Source organism: Anopheles cruzii, unplaced genomic scaffold, assembly GCF_943734635.1.
Source record: "Anopheles cruzii unplaced genomic scaffold, idAnoCruzAS_RS32_06 scaffold00229_ctg1, whole genome shotgun sequence".
In the NCBI taxonomy this organism is placed as follows: Eukaryota; Metazoa; Arthropoda; class Insecta; order Diptera; family Culicidae; genus Anopheles; species Anopheles cruzii.
The window spans coordinates 11994-17959 of NW_026453888.1; the positions used below are offsets into that span (position 1 = coordinate 11994).

A 5966-nucleotide genomic window follows, 5' to 3' on the forward strand; every position below is an offset into this window, starting at 1 on the left:
TTATTTGGTCCGAACAGTCCGAACAGCTTCGGTCGCAACGTTTGTGTGGCTAACGGTACTTTAAATAGCATCTTTCGGGGGAAACTAATGACAGTAATTATGTTCATTCAATTATCTAATTTCTTCTGTCCAAACGTGGAACTGGCCGCGAAAGGCCAACCGCTTTCGGACCCGAGCCACGCGATCACGTGCCGCCGGCTGTAAGACTGCCGAGTTCCGGAACGGTATTTTGGAACGCGACACCGGCGCTGGGGACTCGTCCTGAATAATGAGTCCCCCCACGAGTGTCAATGGGTTTCTCCAAACCATCGCAGAACTTGGACTGCGGGAAGTAATGTGGCAATAATATTTCAATTACATCGACTTTCTTGGTGGTGGGCCTCCCGGTCGAGCACTATTGTTCCGTCCCCGTTCCGTATAAGGCGAATGGCCATTTTTTGGCAACGACCCACTATTTGTCTTCCAATCGGTTGCACCACCACCACCCCTAGCGCGATCACTCGCAACATTCCACGCTGCGTTTGCGTGGCGCGTGCGTGCGTGGCGCATTCGAAAGGAGCCGGCCAATAAGCGATCCGTTTATCCTTTCCTTTATTTTGTTTATTTTTTCTGGTCGCTGTCGCAGTTCGCTTCCGATACGATCGGAGGTGTCAAAATCGGGTAAAGAGAAATATCGTCCAGCCACGCGGTGGAGACAAATTTCGATGGGGCTCTCGTGAATGGCCTCCACTTCGCTAAATTAATGGAACGCGCGCGGCGCGATTGGCTTGTAAGAATTTGTCACACTTTCCCCACACGTCATTTATGAGGCACTGAAAAATCGTATGCAAATCTCCCATTCACCCGAGGCCGATCTGTTTGCTGGTGTTACCGATCGATTGCCACCGTGAATCGGATTGTTGTGCTGGTCCTAGCATCCGCATTCTCCCGGCATGGCTGAAGTCATCGAAAAGCAATTTCCGTTCTGCGGTTCTCCGAACACAGAACCGAGGCGGCCGTTAAAATGTTAACGATAATGGTGTTGCCTCCGACGCGTGAGAACCCGTCTCGGGTCCGAACCCACCCACACGGATTTAATGTAGTCAAATAAATTCAGCCCGAACATCGGGGATCGAGCGATCGCCTCGCTTCGTTATGCTCGTTATGTGTCAGCTCGGAGTGCAATCCCGAATCGGATCCCGAGGGCAGCGGGAGTATCCAACATAACCCGCGCGGCCCTCACGGCACACAAAGAAGCCCAACGGCATTATTAAACGCCAATCGAATATTGTTCAACATCATTAAAAAGACATAATTTACGCAGCCGCGCCGGGCTCGATCGGCTGCCGGGCCTGGCCGAATCCGTTCTACAGCAGTCCCTCTGTCTCATCGCAGGAGTGTCTTTTTATAGACTTCGGGCGGCGCATTAAACATAGGCGTCCTCCCGTCGAGTGGCTCGGTCGCCCGAATGAATCATAATCATCCCGCGCGAACGGCGAGCAAACGAGGAGCAGACAGCAGACACTTGGGCCTATGTTGTGTTCCGCGCGCGTCTGGCGTTGTTATGATTATTCATATCAAAATGGAAAAGAGTGAAAGAGTTGGCCTGGCCCTCTTTCAAGGGCCATGGGATCTCCAGCATCCAATCCAGGCACGGCCAGGCGGATTACGGATCATCACACGCGGGGCGGTGTATTATGCCCGTTCCACTGTTACACGGTTTTTTGTTTCCATCCCGATGCCCGTGAACTATGCTCCTCCGGCGAATGGACGCATAAATGTGAAGGTTAAAGCAGTATTGAACAAGAGAACATGGCAACAAACAAACACACTAGTGAAAAGCATCGATCTTCGGTGTAGAACCCTTTTACCGGGCTCGGCGGATTTCACGTTTTATCTCGGACATTCTCGGGAAAATAGAAATAATAGGCAATAACTTATTGTAAATTCTCTACGCTGGCCGCCCGGGTGTCGCCACGACCGCCGCTTCCATGTCTTCGACCGGCCGGCGACACGGCCACGACACGAGTTTTTATCCGAAATTCGCTCCGTTTGGGTATGCCTCATCGATATCGATAGGCCATCGTGCGGAATGTAGAAATAGATAGCCCACGATAGTCGGCTTCATTCGCGACAACTCAAAGGAGTTCCGGAGCCCGGATCGGCGGCTTCAGTCGCGGTCGTCGTGCATTTTTCCTTCACACTTACTCTGTCGTGATCTTTTCGCGGACAATGCCAATGCTTCCCGGGGTGGTGCATATATTGCGCCACAACATTCACATTCGCCATCGCTATTAACGATCGCTTTTGTTCCTTGAATTCGCTTCGGTGAGTAGGGCCCAAGAATAGTTAAAATTGAAAAATAAAATAGCATACGAACGGGGTGAATCGATGGTGGGTCCATTCTCCACAGCATCCGCTTCACCAAGAGCCGCAGACACCATAAAAGTTTGCGATGCAAAAGTTTACAACGCATCACACTCGCAAACGCACAATGCATTAATGCCTTTATGGCGTTATTGAAACTTTCCGCCACAACAACGGCCAACAGCAGCCGCCAGCTCATAAACTCACCGTTGTGCCACCGAGCTTCATCATCGCTCAGTGTCGGGCTCTCGGGTTGCTTTTTTATGCTCGTTCTGACCTGAAGAAGGATGCAAATTTTTCATCCCCAACACGGCGAGCATATTGTGCCCCGGTGACGGTGGAATCTGTCACCACCTACGTCGAGACCATGGGCCCGTACGGTGGTCGGTTCGATGATAAAGATGGAAGTTTTGTTAGGTAAAAACGGCAAACGTGACGGCGAGTGGCGTTAGGACCGCGCAATCAACACAATGCACCAATGCATCAACACCCATGGTGGGTTTTTGCGGCTCTCTACCGCAACGATCGGTTGCCAAATCGCTGGTTCCACTGGCCAGACCACGTGTGGTCCGGACAACCGGGATACATTACAACGAACTTCTTTTTTATGCTTAACCTTAAAAACCACCCGGCTTGTTACCGGGGATATCCGCCCGATATCCGCCCGATATCCGTCAGCTTCCCGGGGCGAAAACATGGCTCCAACATGCGACCGAAACAATTGCGAACACTACCACCCAAACGCAAAAAAACAGGCGACTGCTCCACAGGGGGGTGGTACCCGGGTCTCCCGGTGCCAACAATGTAAATTGGTCATGATAAATTGTGCAAACGCGGCCGCGGGACTTCCAAAAACGCGGCCCGCCGGCGAGCAAGAGCTTAGATCGCGACTCCTGCTGTGACCCGGCCGGCCCGGTTACTACACAGTGTTCCTCCTATTGGGGAGGGACCACACACAAAAACCCGCGGCGTGACATATAGAGCACGGGAGGCGGCACCGGGCGGTTCCGTGCCATAAATGGGCCGTGTGCACGGGCGGCAGAGCCTTTTTGTGTGTTAATGCAATTTGCGATCGAAACTCTATCGGGAAGGTTTCGGACGACGGCGGACCGACCACAAACACTCTACACAGCGATGCGTGAGAAGTTTCTGTAGTCCGTGCCGGAGTGCCGAGGTCTAGATTCGCGGACCCCGGAAGAGAGCTCGGGAATTCCAGCGCGCCCAGCGGCTAAAAGACTTTTATTGTATTTATGTTTTTTTTTTCGCCCACCGAACATCGGCCACCGAAAGGTCACGCGTAGCATCCTCGATTGGTTCATTTTTCTTCGGGCCAAGCACAATGTTGCGCAATTGTTGTGCGCGATGCGAAGCGGTTTTGGGCCCGGTTTGGCAGAGACCACTGGCAGAACTCTTTCTGTTCCGTCACGATCCCGATCGCGCGAATGGAGTGATTTTTGTGTACGATATCCCGAGGCACTTTCCAATTCCGTTATCGTATGCCCAAAATAAAAGCTGTTTACTATCGACGACGTAAACGCCCCGAACACGGCTATTAACGGCTGCCCTGTATGCGCCGCGAAACGCGTCCTTTATACGGAGTCGTAAACTCGATAAGGAACATCTTTCGAACGACCAAATTTGCGCTCGATTAAAGTCGAATAAAACTGCAAACTGGCGGCAGCGTCCTTGCCGGCTGAATTGCCCTCACCGGTTCCGCCTTATTAAACGTTCAAACGTTAAACGGTAAATAATTGCTCGCTCGTAAATCCGCTTATCTCGGTGGGAGTTGCCAAAAAGCCTATATAATAAGCCGAATCACCGAAAGGCACTGCGTTTGCTGTCTGGCAGCGCCACCGTGTTGCGCCCAAAACTGTCCGCCAGCTAGCCGCTGTTTGACAATATGTATCAAATTCCAGAGGCCCCACACCCAAACAGTCCTGATTGACAGGGCGGTGCCGGGTCTTTGACGGAACAGGATCAAGCCCCGCCAGAGCACCGGGCATGGACCAATCAATCGATCAATGCTCGCGCGAGACGTAGCTACAGACTGCAACCTGTTGAGTTTTCGAACCACACCACACAGAGATCCAAAAGAAATCCGGGCCGCCCGCTTGAGGCGGATCGTTCGAATGAGGTTGAAAAACAAACCTCTTGAGAGGTATCATTGAATGTTGAAGATGCCCGCGTAAGGACGGCAATTAGTGTGCATTAAACAGAAGAAGCGCACCGATTCGCCAGCGAATCTGACTTTTAATTACCATGCGATTTAAACTGCTCGCTGGCGTTCATTTTGCTCAACAAATTGAAATGATGCTGCGCATTGCCGCGTCTGGGGTCTGGGTAGCATACACATTATCGGTTCGGCCTTTCTTACCTCTGCTCGGCGAATCGAAGCGAGGCATCGATTTTGTGGGTTTGTCCCCCTCCTCGTTCGGTGCTGAAATCGACACGCTCATTAAGAGGGCGCGATAGGGATAAGAATTTAACCAGCTTGTAAGCTCGTTAACACTCCATCCCGTTAACACGGAGGACAACATTAACAATCGAAGCGACGACGGCTTCGGTTGTGGAGAGCAACGGTAAAAACCGGCGACCGGCCGGCGTATTCGATAACCGAGATGTTTGTTTTCTTATCTATCACGTATTTAAAATTCATTAGCACAGACTAAGGCTATCTCGGATACGGGGACGATAAGCGATGGCGGGCAGGAAACATAACACGAAGCTCAGTCATCGCAGCCAAAGCATAATGCTAATGTGTGCGCCGAGCCGTCAGTTCTGGTTTCTACTCCACTCAACGCATCAAAGTTAGCCGGGCACAATCGGGGCCTGACTGAGCCACTGAGGCGGCTATTAATAGCACTGCCGCCCGAGCGTGGTCGTCTGCCGATAGGCGATCTTCAGCAAGCATCGGTGGTTCAGTGGTAGAATGCTCGCCTGCCACGCGGGCGGCCCGGGTTCGATTCCCGGCCGATGCAAGATACACCAAAATTCTTTTTTAATGGGCATCCGGTTTTTCGGTACTTTGCAGAAGATCTTCGCATCTCGAACTTGCCATCTATCAGATATCGCAAAGAAAAGCGAAGAAGAAACTGTTCATGCTCACAGCAAAAAGTCCTTTAATTACGACGTTTTGTCATTTTTGTCGGTCGCCTAAAGGCACATCCGGCTTAAGCCTTTCAAAGCCCCTGTACCCTGTGCAAAATTCCGCCGACATCACCGGCACATTCTTTGCGCTGGCGACAGAATACACCGAACCTCGCGCGAAAAGTCGCGAAAAGAAACGCTTCTTTAATTATTGCGCCTTTGCCTCATTATCGCGGGACCCGCGGGGTGTTGGCCAGCCAGCCGCCCGGCCGGCTATAAAACCGCGAGTATTATCACCCTGTTCACCTTCTGTGTGTAATCGGCACGGCCGGATGGCCGAAATGCTGCCGCACAGGATCGAGGAGATGCCCCGGGAAGGATAATTTACGCGCCCCGCGTTTGGCCGGTTCCGATGCCGGTTCCGATGCCGGTTTCTGAGGCCAACCTTGCGCCACCGCTAAGACGCGCTTCATTAGCATGTCGCCGCACGCCGCACGGGAAGGCACCTCACGTGTGCGCGGCTTTTCGTCACC

At 52.2% G+C, this 5966-nt stretch overlaps 1 non-coding gene across 1 annotated transcript; it reads left to right on the plus strand.

Annotated features, from left to right (window-relative positions):
- The first annotated feature begins 5253 nt into the window (after positions 1-5253).
- Trnag-gcc (transfer RNA glycine (anticodon GCC)) lies at positions 5254-5324 on the plus strand. The gene has a single exon. It is a non-coding gene; the product is annotated as a tRNA-Gly (tRNA).
- The last annotated feature ends 642 nt before the right edge of the window (positions 5325-5966 follow it).